The sequence below is a fragment of the Anastrepha obliqua genome, chromosome 6 (genome assembly GCF_027943255.1).
Source record: "Anastrepha obliqua isolate idAnaObli1 chromosome 6, idAnaObli1_1.0, whole genome shotgun sequence".
In the NCBI taxonomy this organism is placed as follows: Eukaryota; Metazoa; Arthropoda; class Insecta; order Diptera; family Tephritidae; genus Anastrepha; species Anastrepha obliqua.
In genome coordinates, this window is record NC_072897.1 from 78,143,198 (window position 1) to 78,159,622 (window position 16,425).

Genomic DNA, 16,425 nt, shown 5'->3' on the forward strand with positions numbered 1-16,425 from the left:
TTAGTAAAATTGAATTAGTCTGAGATTGGAAAATGTCAAATGAAATGCCGAAAAAGCTTGACGTATATGTGTGGTTCACAGTCAACATCGGCCCGTGAAATTTAATCACCCTTTATAATACATAAGTCAAAGTTACTTGGGCATACATGCATATGTAGATACGCATACCTATGAAATGAAGATTGTTTTATTGCATTATTGTTTTCATGTACATACATGTTGTATATACATATGTAATATGCCGTCGAATATAACTATAAACTACAAATTGAAATACAATACAAAATAAGTGTTAGTTTATCTTAAACCATTATTTTATTTGTGAATGCAAATACTTGTCAATAGGAATTGCACATAAACATGTATGTCCTACATTTGATAATGTTATACGTGTATTTTCCTTCAGTAAATACATAGTTTGTACATTCATTTACATATGTATGTAAATTATGTTTTTCCTTACTGGAATAACATTTTTAAAAAAACGTGCTTCAGTTGAAGACGGAGTAAAAACTAAACTTTATTCTATAAATTCCCTTATTTATATCTTTACAATTTGTTTACTTAAATTTATGTATTTCACAATGATGGTTTGGCATTGCATCAGCCTGGTCAAAGAAGATATCAATTTCATTTTCAATTAATTTTTATTACGCAGCAGCATAATGCTGAGCTGGCGGATTTGTAAGATGCAAAATATGTTTTCTCAATTGTGTTTACATTTAGCATTGTAATGGGGTAAGTGGTCTGCCGTTAACTTGTATGCAATGAAAAAACGCTATGAATTACTTTCAAAAAATGTATTAAGTCGCAGAAGCAAGCGCACCTCGCCTTTATTCCTTTCAAATGCATGATTTGACATCAATTCTCGGCGCCAATTTTTTGTTTTTATTAATAAAAAAAAAATTTGTGTAATAAATTTTACGTATTCCCTTTCACATCTCATTTACGCCTTCCCCTTCCATTAACATTCGCTGGTGGCACTCTCTCCCTCTCATTTCTATCCGGCAGCCACATTAATTAATTCCAAATGCATGATTTGTCATCAATTCTCGGCGCGAATTTTTTCTTTCAAATAATCGAAAAATATTTTGTGTAATAAATTTTACGTATTCCCTTATTATTTCAAAAATATGGAAATAGTAAAAGTCTAATTGGTTTAATATTGAGGTGAGAGATGTGTTGTGTATTGAGGTGAAAGATGTGTGGTGTTTTCAATTTTTGTGTGGGCAAAACTCAGTGTGGTACCCATAAAGTCGGTGTTCTAAAATCCCTTACTACAAACCTTTCAAATCTCATTTGCGCTTCTCATTCCAGTTACATTCTCTGTTGGTACTCTCTCCCTCTAATTTCTATCAGACAGCCATATTAATTAATTTCCCACTGTTAACTTGTGGTGAAGTAATTTCTGAGTTCAATTTCTTACCCTGAACTTTGGATTCTACGTCATTGGTTTTGTGTTTCACAAAATTTAGCTTTAGCTTAGTGAAACACAAAACGAATGTTGTCGCCATATCTGTCAAATTCGCTCAGAACCGAATAACGGTCTGCTAGGTAGCACACCTCTAAAAATCTTTTCACCATGGCCCAAAATGAAAAACGGGCCAGGACTGAACCTTCTCTATGTACACATATATACGTTCTCTACACATATTGCAACAGAGTAGTCAAACTTCTGAAGTCCCATAATTTTTTTTTGTTTGTTTTTTATTGACAATTGTATTTACAGTTAACTATAAAATACAATAAGATTATAGCTATGGCTACTGTGGCCTTAAGCTAATATACTGGATGTGTATATATTAGGGTGTCCGTTATTTACCAATTTGATTATTTTTCTTGCGTCGCCCCCTAAACTTTTAGTTTTCCGTCTAAGAAAAATTATCAGATCAAAATCAGCTCTTAATATTCAGCATAAACCTTGCCCCAAACACGATATATTTCGCATTTACATAACATGAGATTTTGCTACTTTTTGGAATAAACTTTTGTTTTCTCTAGTATGCTAATTTACTGCTATGAAAAACACATATTCTGATGGCAATTTTAACTCTATACAAAAAAGATCTCTTACAATTTTTCGATAAATTGACTCCTTTAAAAGTTAATCGAAGTTAAAGTTGAACTGTGTGTAAATTTCAGACTTTTTCACTTTTGCATCAAAATCATTACTGTTATAGCAAAATTCTGACGTCTAGGATGTTTGATGTTTGGAGCTGAGGTATTGCAGTATTTGCAGATATTTACCCCTTTTTTTTGTTAAACATTCGTGTGTTAGTCGTGTGTGTCAAAGCCGTAGTCTAATTATTTTTGTTATTTCCCTTCTAGTAATGTTAATATTATGTGTAAATGTGTGTTCATTGATTGCTTGCTTCATTGGGTTAACAAATTTGTACCAGCTTGTTGTTTGTTCGAATGCGGAGTGTTGTTTGTTTTGGATATTTCGAATATTTTTGTTATATGTCTTTTAATATCTGTGTGTAGGAGGTTCAGAGGCATAGTTAGGGGGCGGTTTTGTGCTTCTTTTGCTGCTAAATCTACTAGTTCGTTGCCTTTGATTTTCGCGTGTCCTGGTATCCATATGAGTTCGATATTATTTTTGAATTTCAATAAGCAGTTTCTTATGTAGTCTGTATAATAATTATTATTGTTTATATTTTTTACCATTTCTATTGAGGCTAAGGAATCGGAACAAATTTTCCAGGTGTTTGGCTAGCATATTGTTCTGCTTCAAATATGGCTATCGTTTCTCCAGCTAAATTTGTGCTGTAATAAGGTAAGACTTTGCTAATTAATATTTTATCATTGTATATAACGCTGAAGCTTGTTTGGTTTGCGCCTTTTGAACCGTCTGTAAAGATTAGTTTAAATTTTTTTTATAAGTTTGCTGGTTAATTCTGAGAAGAGTTTTGAAATATTGTTGAAGGCGTATTGTCTTTTTCCACTGGTGGAGTGATGTATCTATGGCATTGAAAGGTAGTTGCCATCCAGGAAATCGGGTGATGGTCTTACGTTTATTATTGATCGGAATATCTAATTAAAGAGATTTTTCTATTATGCGATTGAGTGTTGATTGAATTTTGTGTTTTCGTTTAGAAATTATTATTTTGTTTGTTAGTTTGGAAAGTGTTGACTGGTCATTAACGATTCGGCTTTTGCAGTTTTGTTGTGGCAAACTCTCTCATTTGTGTTAACGGTGATATGCCTGTTTCGAACGTGATGTTGCGAATCGATGTAGTACGGTATGGGCTTAAGGCGGTTCGTATAACAGAGTTTAGTAATGAGTTGAGTTTGTTGACATTTGATTTAGGTGCGTAGCCAAAAAGGTATAATCTACAATAAATTTTTGAGACAATTAAAGATTTGGTAGCAGCAATGATTGAACTAGTGTTAGCGTTGAATTTTGGGCTTGAAAGGCATTTTATTATGTTCAAACGTTTATTTAGTGAGTTGACAAGTTTTGAAATGTAGGTTTCCCGTCTATATCTTTTATTAAATTCGATACCTAATATTTTTAAGTTTTCGCCGTTGTTTACTGTAAAGTGGTTGCATGTGATATTTGGATGACAGTGTTTTTTCCTGCATATAAGTATGTGTTTACTTTTTTCTGTTGAAAGGCTTGCACCTGACTAATTGCACCAATTCAAAATATCATTGTGAATGTCGTTGAGATCTATGTTTGCATTTTCATATTTATTCATTTTTTTTATGAAAGTGAAATCGTCTGCGTAAGCCAGAAAGTTTATTTGTTTGTGTAATGATAAAATGTTGCTGAGTTTGTGGTACGCTATAAGAAATAGTATGACTGAAATTGGGAATCCTTGGGGTATCCCATACTGGAGTGGATATGTTTCGGAGGATTGAGAATCTATTCTTATTTTAATTTTTCGCTTTGTCATAAAATTTTTGATGTAGCTTAATATTTTAGAACCTATTTTCCATTCTAAAAGCTGGTCAAGAATGGTGTGTACTCTGATTTTATCATATGCTTTAGTAAAGTCGAGTGAGATTATTGATAAATGCTTTTTTTGGGATAGGGAGGACGTGATCTGATGGTCTAGATATACTGGATAATCAAACACTGATTTACCCTTTCTAAATCCAATTTGCTAGCTATGTAGTAGTTTGTTGCAGGAAACAAACCACCATAGCCGATTAGCTACTACTTTGTCTAATAATTTTGCGCAGACCGGATTCAAGGATATTGGACGGTAGGATTTTTTGAAGGATTTATCTCGGTTTGTTTTATGTATAGGGAGGACGAGACTGTTTTTGTACATTTAAGGAATTTTATTGCTCAAAATGTTGTTATAAAGACAAAGTAAACGGCTTTTCGTGGCCGCCGGTAAGTTTTTTATCATGGGGTAAGAAATTCTGTCGATACCTGGGGTACGACCTTTAAGTTTTGACAGAGCTATAGAGAGTTCTATTGGAGTTATATCAGTTTCTATTTGGAGCGCAGTTTTACTTGGGGTTAAGCTGTTGATTGAGGTTAAGGAGGAGTATTTGTTGTCTAAAAATTATCGGGTAAAGTTGCTGTCGCTGTCTTCATTTCACCTGTATTTTCCAAATGAATTGGCTATTGTAAGTTTATTGGTTGTGGTAGTTTGGATTGGATCTTGTAGGACTATACCATATATCGGAAGGTATGATTTTAGGCCGTATAATCGACGTATAGAGTGCCATAATTGTCCAGTGGGTGTATGGGGGATAATAATAGACCTCCAAATGAAATACCACATGAAATTCTTATAGAGGCATTTTAGAAGCTGATTAATGAAATAAAACATATATTAACAACTCACTCTTTTGAAGTGTCATCATTAGCTAAGCGACTAGCTGAACTCACTGACATTGAAGATGCAGTTGTAGAAAATCGTGATATTATATCACTACTAATAGATAAGTATGGTGAAAACGTTTTATTTTCATATCCAAATGATCGATAGAAATCATCATTAGTGTTTATGGGCAACATACCACTGGATGAAGTCATTGAACATATTCGTACCATACTTCAACAAACTCCATTGTTCAAGTGGCAAAACAACTTCGTAAAGAAATATTAAGTACTGAAGTAATACCAGATGGGGTTTTACGTGATGAAATTTAATTGAACAATTTTTAAAGAAAAATCATTTACCGAATAATTGGCAAATTTTTATGCAAGCTTTGTTCAGTGCTAAAAATAAAAAATTAAGTGAAAATTACAATCGACGAGCGTTATCAGTGTTTCATGATATATACTTCACGATTACTGAGAAACTGACTCCAAACCATATTCTTTTAGCTCAATCTATTCATCATTTGACTCGATCGAAAAATTTAATCAATATGATGAATAAATTTGGTCATTGCATTAATTACAAAGCATTAAAAAACATCGATAAAGAAGTACTAACGTCAATTGTATGTGAAGATATAGACAGAAAATTACTTATTCCTAAAAATATAGTTCGAGATTCGTCGTTATTTCTTCATGGAGCTATAGATAATAATGATTTCAATGAAGAAACATTAAGCGGAAAAGACTCGACTCATGTTAGAAAACGGTGAGGCTATGTTAAGAACGTATGAAAATGAACGATTTGTTCAGAAAAATAAAAAATATCCGATCCTATTAAAAAAACGAAATTTGATAACTTTGTAACTGCTTCTAAGAAAGTAAGTAAAAATATTTTTAATAAAATGTTGCAAGATGCAACAGATATAAGTCTCTTTCAAAAAACATTTATGTTGGCTAATCAACGAGGATTCGACACAAAAATTTTAGCATCTTACGAAATTGTGGAGTACTGCAAATACCTTTTTGACGCAGAAGGATTTTACAGAAAATCTCCAAAATCGAAACTTGCTCATGAAATTGAAAATAATTATAAATGTGGTACAAATACGCGGCAGGACGTTTCAAATTTACAAACTCCAAAAATTTATGTTGTTGATGGTATGGCACTTGTTCATCGAGTCCAATTAAAAAAATTCAACACCTTTGGGGATTTTGCTGAGGCATTATACAATAAAATCCATACTCTCTTCTTGCAACCAAATGTAAAACGAGTCGATATTGTATTTGACAGATATGATAACATTTCGATAAAATATTTGGAATCAACTTTACGGAGTAAAGGTGAAAATATTAAAAAATTTATAATTTCAAACGATCACACTGAAATTCCAACTAATTGTAATAATTTCTTTTCAAGCCCTGAAAATAAGTTACAGCTCGTTCGATTTCTCTGTAATGTAGCTCCTAAATATGCACGAGTAATAGAAGATTGCGAATTATATATTTGCGGAGGATTCGATGAGCCAACAAAATGTTTTATATTACAAAACTCTTTATTTTTTGAAGTACCTGATTTGAATTCGAATCATTTAGAAGCTGATTCAAGGATGTTTTGTCACATATTTATCGCAGTAAAAAAAACATTCTGCTCATATCATAATTCTTAGTGCTGATACAGATGTTTTTATTAGTGGAATTTACTTTTGGAATAATCTAGCACGTCTAGGTTGTTTAGGTCTATGGTATCTAAGTGGTTGCGATTCGACTAGCAGATTGGGCTAAAAAAAAAGTTTAAAAGCTGCATCGTTTGATTTTGTGCAAAATGGTCTAAGGCATTTAGAAAATCCATACCTAACAGTCGAACAGTTAACGGAATTAGAAACCATTTGAACCTATCTTTTCTTAAAAAAAACATTAACTGCTTCGCTATAAATGAATTTGTCAAAATATCGGCTTAAATTTATTAATTTATAATTTGCACATCAGATGCTCTACATTCACATTTGTTAAGAGCTTCAGCACAAACATATATATGGATAAATTCTGACCAAACAGTACTACAGCCTATTGATTACACCCTATTAGGCTATGAAAAAAAAGAAGCGACCATTACCGGAATTGTTAATTCAACCCTGCAAATGTACATCCAACCGTCAAACAAAGGCTTGTTCTTGCAAAAAGTTACAACTAAATTGTATTTCGTTGTGCAAATGTATTAATAATAACTGCCAAAATAAAAAAGATTAATTACACAGGCCTGCAAAATCTCGCTTTTTTACAGCTTCTAAAACCGCTATGGTTGTTTCTTGAAGGTTTTTTTATGCTGAAAACGAATATGACCTTGAAAATGCTCCAGCACGTCAGGATTTTTGGCAATTTGAGGTTAAATAGTCAAATCATGCAGATTTTGGCCATTTTTTTAATTTTTTTTTTAGCAAGGTAAAGTTTTTTTTTTAATTTTCCACAACGGCATCGCGACCTGTTTCAATCAGGTCATTATTCACTTTTTTAAGGAATTTTTTCACTTCGCATACGTTTTGGGGTTTCAGTTCTTCAAGGATTTCACTCTCGGGTATTGATCCTAGTTCGTTACAATATATTACTCCTTTTGAATAATTAAGTGTCTTGTGTGGTGTAATCTCAACAATGATTGTATTTGAAAGCGCTGTTAGTATCGTCAGTTAGCTTGTGAGCCGTTTTTGGTTTTGATTAAAATTTGGCCGCTAATATTTTTTTCACAATATTCAACTTCGTTGAGTTCATTGTTTTTTGAATCAGAAAGGGTGATATATTCTTTAAATTGTCTGTATTATTTGTGTTGAGTCCGTCTATGCATTTAATTTAAGTTTTACTTTTATAATATTACTTAAGGGTTAATGTCAGCAATGTAAACACTTAATCGCTTTTGTTATATTCTATTTTCTGCTATATCCTTTGTTCTTACACATATGTATGTACATGCGTAGCTACATATTGCTGTTTAATTAGAGGTCTTTGAACTTAGATTTTATTTACTGCTTTTGTTATTCATCCCGCAATTACCGCATATTTTACCGCTTATGTTTTTACCGCATAACTTACCGCTTTAGGGAATGCATATAAATGCAACCGCGCTAATTGTTAAATAAAATATAAGAATCTATTGAAACAAAACGGTTGTGTTTTTCTTCAAGCAATCCGCGTCAACAATTGGACTTGGACATGAGTAGGTATACCGGCTTGTTTGATGTAAAGTTTGATTGTTTTGTTTTGTCCCATTTGAGTGCAGGTAAATTAGGAAGTAAATTTATTTTATTGTCAGGTGGCTTATTCATTTTGAGTGGGGAAAAAGTAAGTAATTCTTTTTACACAAATTAAAAGTTTACTTGTTCAATCTTATTAATACCATATATATATTGTATATATAGGGTTTTTCAGTAAGAGCGCTTCAACTTTTGAACTTTTTTGAATAAAACACAAACGGTTTGACTTTTTTAACTAATTCTTTTTTTATTATCGAGTTTCAACATATACATTTAAGTATGAAATTCGATTTCTTTTGCATGACCACCGCGTGCACGTTTTACGAAGTCCAATCGTTGAACCCAATTTTCGACCACTCTTTTGCATAAATCGGCCGAAATTCCAGCAATTTCGCGTTCAATATTGGCTCTGAGCTCACAAATCGTCGCCGGCTTTTTACTGTAGACCAATGATTTCACATAACCCCAAAACGGGACGTCTTGTTAAATGGACCGTAAAATGGCCGTAATGCTCTTAAAGTAGCAGCAACAGAACGATTATTTTCATAAAAAATTTGCACGATTTGCAATCGTTGCTCAAGTGTGTAGCGTTCCATGATGAAATGTGTACTAATGAAGTTTACAAATGACAAGCGAAAAATAAAAAATATTGCGTCGTTCGCCCTCCCTATCGGAAAAAAGTTGAAGCGCACCTATTAAAAAACCCTATATATATATATACCTATATACAAATATATGTATATTTCAAGTTTGCTTATTCACTAGTTGTTAAATTAATCTAGTGTTTATAGACTTCGCACGTTTTGCTTTAGTACCGATTTTTGCGAAAATACGTTCGTGTACTTAGAGCAATAGTTTGCGAATTAAAGCTTGCTTTTGTTCCGGTGACATGCGTGCAAAAATAGCACCACGAATCACAAAATTGTTCAATTCATCAGGCAAGTTTGCTCGTATCATTTTCCATGTTCTTTCAACCATAGTAAATCTGTAATTTTTCCTCCAACTTGTGTTCAAATCTCGGGTGGTCAAATGATACCGATCTGCTTTTTCTATAGTGAAGATAGACAAACCCAACTCTGGATCTTCATGTGTGCAGGTCTCAACAGTTTCAACACTCACTAGACTATTACTATTTGATAATGTGGCTGAAACATTTCTTAATGATGTCACATGCCCATTATACCTTTGATATCTCCTCCATTAACGCAATTGATATCGTCCAAATTATTTACTGAGGACTCCAACGATCGAATTTCAGTATCATTAACTAACGCTCTGGAAGAATCGTCACAATCACCCAGCTCAAGCATATAGTAAAGATCATATGTAATTTGTTCTTTTTCTGGTAGATGTCGAACGTTAACAGTAACAACGGTCTGTTCTGGTGGCACAATGCCACAGTCACGACACTTATTGCCGTCAAGCTATTATCTCCAGTTATCATAACAGTGCGTACGTTGGCAGCAGTAAATGACCGTATGACTTCATTTGTATCTGGTTTCAGGCGATTCTCCAACACAATGAATCCATTGAATTCAAGATCGTATTCGACACTTTCAAGTGCTAAGCGCTGTGCTTTAGTATAACTCATTTTACGACTGTGCGGTTGCTATAATGCGATACTATGCTTTTGCGAAATATGCAAGTTGCTGAGAATAGTTTTCTGGCAAGCTGTTTGGCGAGCAAAGTTGCTGCAACATCTTCGGTGAGCCTTTGCAATATACATTAAAATTTCTTCCACATTCATTCGTTGCAGATTAGAGGTAAAAGGAAATTCACGAACTATCCCATGATCATTGTTCGCTTCACCATTAACCAAGCCGACATCAGCCAACAAATCATCGATTATCCAGCAATGCTTAAAAAAGGAGGAGACAGGCTGATTGAGGATCTTCCTGAAATGGATCTTCACAGCTTGACTTGCACTTCATTATATACCATCCCAATGGTGACGCGTAAGAGTAGTATTTATTCCGAAACCAAGAAAAGACGACTATTCGCTAGCAAAAAGTTTTAGACCAATCAGTTTGACATCGTTCGTTTTAAAAAGTTCAAAACGAGTGGAGGGGAAACATATTTGAGTGCGGGTTTTGCCGAGAAGTCCACTTAGTAGAAATCAACACCCTTACCAGAGTGGAAAATCATGTGAATCAACCTTACACGATCTTGTTAGCAAGATTGAAGCCGGGCTGGAAGCTGACGAATACACAATGGGCGTGTTCGTGAACATTGAAAGGGCTTTTGAAAATGCCACTTTCGGCTCAATATGTTCTTCTGCCGAGCGACACGGAGTTAATCAAACCATTGCATAATGGATATATTGCATGCTCTCAGAGAGGTTGTTAACCGCCGGTGAGAACAGTGACGAACTAATCACCGTCAGGGCCAAGCAAGGATGCCCCCAAAGGGGTGTTCTTTCTCCGCTGCTGTGGTGCTTGGGCGTAGATTCTCTACTAACCGAGATGCACGAACTCGGTTTTCAGGTCCAAGCATATGCGGACTATGTCTGTGAGCTAACACCAAATAAATATCTAAAGAGGCTTTGCATGAAAGTGCAGAGGATTCTGGACAGAACTGATGACTGGTGCATTAGACAAAGTCTTTCCGTAAATCCGAACGAAACCACCAGAGTCTGGCTTACGAGAAAACGGAAATTGGATTGACTTAGTCTTCCAGCACTGAAAGGTGTGACACTTGGTCTTTCCGATGAAATTAAATATCTAGGAGTAATTTTGGATAAGAAGCTCACTTGGGAGACACATGTTTCACTGAAGGTGAATCGCGCATTCATAATTTTTCAGCAATGTCGCAGAGCCTTTGGTAAGACATGGGGTCTGAAACCTGCTGTTGGCCTATGGATATACACAGCACTTATTAGACCAATCATCACTTACGCCTCTGTGGTCTGGTGACGACGGAGCATGGTTAAGTCCACACTCCGCGAACTATACAAGCTGCAAAGAAGCGTATGTTTATGCGCTACGGGTGCCATGAGTACAACCTCTGGTCATGCCCTAAATGCTATGCTTGATTTACTCCCCTTGGATCTTAAGATACAACAGGAAGCAATAAAAGCAATATGTAGAATATAAATATAAATATCGTCTCTGGCCCGTCTGGGTCTGGAGAGCGATGGTACTTAAGCGATAGTAATAAGTATCACTATGCTATGGGGGAAATGGCAACTGTTTTCCAAACGGAAAGTTTTGCCATCCTGAAAGCAGCCGAGTGGATAATCGACAGGAGATGGAGCGGGAAACCGATTAGAGTTTTCGGTGACAGTCAGGCTGCACTGAGGGCCCTGGAGAGCGCGAGGTAAACCTCAAAGATTGTTCAAGAACGTAAGAAGAAGTTTAATTATGTCGCAAGACAGAACAGGCTTGTACTTATATGGGTTCCAGGACACTCCGGTGTTCAAAGAAACGAAATTACCGATGAATTGGCCAACCGTAGATCAGCGGTTCCCCCACAAGGGCCAGAGCCAATAATCGGAATCATCTCCGCAGGAACCATGAAATGGATCAGCGACTATGTAGGCAATCTACATAAAGAGCGATGGTCCGGTCTAGATCGCTGCAGAGCTGCAAAGTGTTTTGTGACAAAACTTGGAAGGAAAGACCTTCGGTTGATGGTCGGTGTCATCACAGGACACAACCCATGGGGTCAGCATATGACCACCATTGGAATCATTGAGGACACAATGAGCCTGTCGTACTTGGAGGAGGCGGATAGCACTGACCCCTTTCTCTGTGAGTGTCCTGTCTTTGCTAGAGCACGGATACGAGGTTTGGGTTCAGATGTCGTGAGAATGAGTAATGTTCGTTCTCTAAAACTGTAGGATATTTACAGATTTGTCAAAGAATCTTAAAAAATTCTCAAAGGACTTACTATCTTTATCTCTGTCTCTATTCTTTCCTATCTCTTTCTCTGATATATTTCTCCTTCCCTCCTTGACTATCTACCCTCTTTCCAGAGCTTCAATTACAATAGGCTTTCTAGCCTGAGTGTTTTAGGAGCCACCAAATCTCCTGGTGCTCCTTGGCTCGACCTTTTCAAATTTCAAATTTCAATTTTCATATAAATCTCGCCCAAAATCAGTAATCACCGAAAACTCCATGGGAATTGTTCGTAAATTTATTAAAAACTACCCGAAATTATCGTTGAAATTCATGGAATCGAAGTTGAATATCTCCAAAACATCGATGTATCACATTTTAACTGATTATTTGGGCTTACGAAAGGTCTATGCACGTTTCATTCTGCACAAGTTAACTGAGGGCCAAAAATTGCTCAGAAGTTAACATTCGAAAGACCTCATTAAATAGGTGAGAAAAGACGAGAACTTCATTTACAACATTGTAACTGGTGATCTGGTGATGAAACGTGGTGAGGCGTCAAAGTGCCAAGAGGAAGGCCCCAGACGAGCCACCACCCAAAAAATTGCGTTTGGAGAAGTCAAAAATCAAGTCGATGCTCTTTTGTTTTTACGATTCCAAGGGAATTGTCTACAAAGAGTTCGTGCCTATGGGCCAAACCGGCAATGCAATTTTCCATCTTGGCGTTTTGAAGCTTTTATTGCATCGCATTCGTCGATTTCGCCCGGAATACCGCGAAGGAGGGAGCTGGCGCTTATTGCATGATATTGTACCATCTCATCGATTCACTCTTGTGACTGATTTTTTGACTAGAAATTCCATTTTAAGCATCAATCACTCACCATTTTTGCTTGATATGGCTCTCTATGACTCGTACTTATTCGGGGAATTGCATTTGGCTATGAAAGGAAAATGTTTTGCCTCCGTATAGGTTATTCAAAAGGCTTGTACCGACATCCTGAAGGACATTCCGGTCAATGACCTGAAACACTCTTTCAAAAAGCTTTTCGATCGCGCACAACAGTGTATCAAGGCCAGTGGAGATCATTTTGAATAAATAAACTCGAAGTTATCTGAACAAAGCTCCTGTCGTTTCTACATAGCTCAGTCTTGTTTATTTTAGACTTCACCTTGTAGTTATTGAATGACATGTTGCCATCCCAAATAAAAATTATCGTATGGTAAGCTCTTGATTTGTTTTAGGGGAATTTGGAATTCATTTGTTACTGTTTTTGGACACCCCGCATATCCAAACCTTCAGGGAGTGTACCCGACTAAAATAAAAAAATAAAAATATTTAAGAGGATAATTTCAAAAGTGAAATAATGAAAAATCACTTTGTCGAAACAGCAACAATCAATACTGCCGACGACGTTTATATATAGATCGTGGAGATAGTATACAATATATGATTTTCTTTTGAAGACGTGTTTGAGCATAAAAGCGACCTACAGTCATGGCTGCTGGTAGCGAAGGTGGCAAAACGATTGTTATCAAATCCAAATCCGCGCATTATCTATAGTAAGATACAAATGCTAAATTATTGAAACAACACTATTTCTTGTCCTTGTTTATTGGAATTCGCTGGAAGGGATGACATCAGTTAGGAAGCTGGAAAGAGTTCAAAGATCTGCCCTCATTGGAATCAGTGGGGCACTTCGGACCACACCTACTCTAGCTCCCCATCAAGCTCAAGCTCTTGGGCCTCCGGGTCACTGTAGTATTTTCCGAGTGGTTGTTCGCTTCTGTAATTACAGTAAAGGAAGGAAATATCGACTCCGGCAGCCAAGTGGCAATTTGGGTAGTGGGCTCGTTATTTATGTGCTTGAAATTAGTCGAGGAATGCTTTTCTGTCGATTGCATCGGAATACTTCGATATTAGGCTCATTTGGATTCCCGGTCACAGCGGTATAGAGGGAAACTGCTGGGCTGATGAGCTGGCTGGACAGGGGACCCTTGAGACAGCTTCATCGCAATATGAAAGGATTGGAGTTCCCTTAAGAACCTGTGGCTTACTCCTGGAGAGTGGGGCTTGGCGTTGCTTCAAGCCCTTTCTGCAGAAGCTGTCTGAAAGTTGAGGTGGAATCATCTCAGCACCGCCTTATCAGCTGCCCTGCTCTCGTAGGGTTAAGGTATAAACATCTGGGCTCTCACTTTTTCGCTACACCAGTGAATACTGCGGGTTTAAATATCACACATCTCGTGAAATTCATCAGCAGCTTGAAGCGGTTAACACATACGTAAATCGCCACTGTTGGTCGTCATCCTCAAATCCTCTAATCCAAGCACTGAATTCCTTCTGGTTCCTTCCCCTCCTTAAAATTGGCATCATTCAGCCTAGAAAAGACTTTCTAAAGAGCTTCGATGTGTTCTTGAAGTTAAGTGCCAAAGACGAAAATATCATCTAAGTATACCATGCAAACCTTCCCGATCAAACCATCTAAGACTGTGTTCATCAGTCTTTGAAATGCCGATAGTGCATTCTTAAGACCGAATGGCGAACGTAAAAACTTGGAATGTCCACTCTGCGTAGAAAAAACTTTCTTTACTCTATCTTCCGGATGCTTTTCAATTTGTTACATCAATTATGCTATCAAGTATTCCATCCATTATGGGGATAGGGTATATGTCGCTTACAGTGATATCGTTTAACTTACGATAATCTATTACAATTCGCCATTTCGACTTGCTATGGGGAATTATACCCTGCTTCAATGTTTCTTTAATTTGTTTTTCAACTTCCGTATTATGTATTTCAGGAAACTGTAAGATGTTACGTATATAGGATCTTCGTGGATCGTCTTGTGTTTGTGTTTAATTTTATTTGTAAACGTTAATGAGTCACCTTCTTTGTAAAATATTATATATTCTTACACTTTTTCAAAAGTTTGTTTATACTGACAAACTCTTCATTATTAAGGGGTCTGGAAATTTCGAAAAATCGATTTTTTTGTTTTTTCGATATTTCGAAAGTATAGTATATTAAGAATATACTATGAAATTTTCATGCGAAAATTCCCAATATTATAGCGTGTACAGCCCAGTGTCAAAAAACAAAACTATTCAACCGAAACGTCTGAAATTTTAATATGTTGTTCACAACATCAATAGCTATCGCCCGTACTAAAATCATATTATTGACGTGATAACGTCTTATAATTCGATTTAGCCGGCTGCTCGCACGAAAAAATGTGTCGTTACCTTGCTCATTTGTCGTCACCTTGCTTATTTGCCGTTACCTTGCACATTGTCGTTACCTTGAATGAACTGCAAGCGAAAGCGCGGAACGAACGACAAAGCAAACAAAGCACTCTCCTTCTTAAGTGAACATATACATATATGTATGTATGTATGGAAGAACAATACTTCTTCACAGAAGTTAAAAGCAAAAGTGTTTGTTTATTATGGAATACATCTGTGTCAGTTCCTAAAAAAGGAAATATTGAGAGGCATCATAAAACTGTACATTCGAATTTTGAGAAGGCATTCCCGTTAAATTCTGCCACCAGAAGAGAAAAACTGAAACATTTAAAAATCCAGTTAACTGGACAACAGTAAATATTTTTGAAAACAATCGACAAAAATAAGGCTGCAACTGAAGCATCTTATCGTGTTTCCCAAATAATTGCACAAAAGAAAAAAACGTATGAAGACGGGGAAATCATAAAACAAGCATTTTGGGAAGCTGCAGATTTTTTATTCGCCAACTTTAGAAATAAAGCCGAAATAGTGTCTGCTATAAAATCTATGCAACTTTCTGCTAATACAGTGATGAGGCGAGTAGAAATAATGAGCAATGATATTTTTTTACAATTAAGAAGTGACTTAGATAACTGTATTTATTTTTCACTGCAACTGGATGAATCAACAGATGTAGTTGACACCTCACAGATGGCCATATTTGTCAGGATGGCTTTTAGTGATTTTACAATTAAAGAAGATCTTTTGAAGTCATTTACACTCAATGCATACTTATATTACATACATACACACATACCAATTAAGCGCTCTCATTTTAATCATTTTGTCTATTACTTATATTCGTTTCTAATTTACTGTAACATCTTGTACATACATTTTTGCTATATAAGGTCCTACTCAACTTATGTACATTACCATTAGAAAAAATACACTAGCGAAATAAAGTGAATTCGAAGTCAAGACAAATCAGTCTTCCGACTCTTAACATTGGTGACCCCGACGTACATTTAATACGTCGTACAAACAAAACAAAAACAATAAAAAAACTAAAAACTAATAAGCAAACGTTGTTGCTCATCTTAAGTACCGTGTGCTTAAGTACATTCACCTATATAACCGTTGCATACACGGTCAGCTACCTAGCCTACGGGACTTGCATTTACTTTTGCAGCTGTATACTCACCCCATCCTACCGCTAAATTAGTACTGTATACCGCATACAGTTGGGAATTTTTGTAATCGCTATCAAAGGCACTGTGAAAATGTCAAGGAATGAAGACTCTCTATCCGCACGACCAGGATGGTTCCTGAAAAGGAAAAG

General features: G+C 36.0%; 1 pseudogene; it reads right to left on the reverse strand.

Annotated features, from left to right (window-relative positions):
* Positions 1-9,194: 9,194 nt before the first annotated feature.
* On the reverse strand, positions 9,195-15,980 carry LOC129250777 (polyamine-transporting ATPase 13A3-like; annotated as a pseudogene).
* Positions 15,981-16,425: the final 445 nt, after the last annotated feature.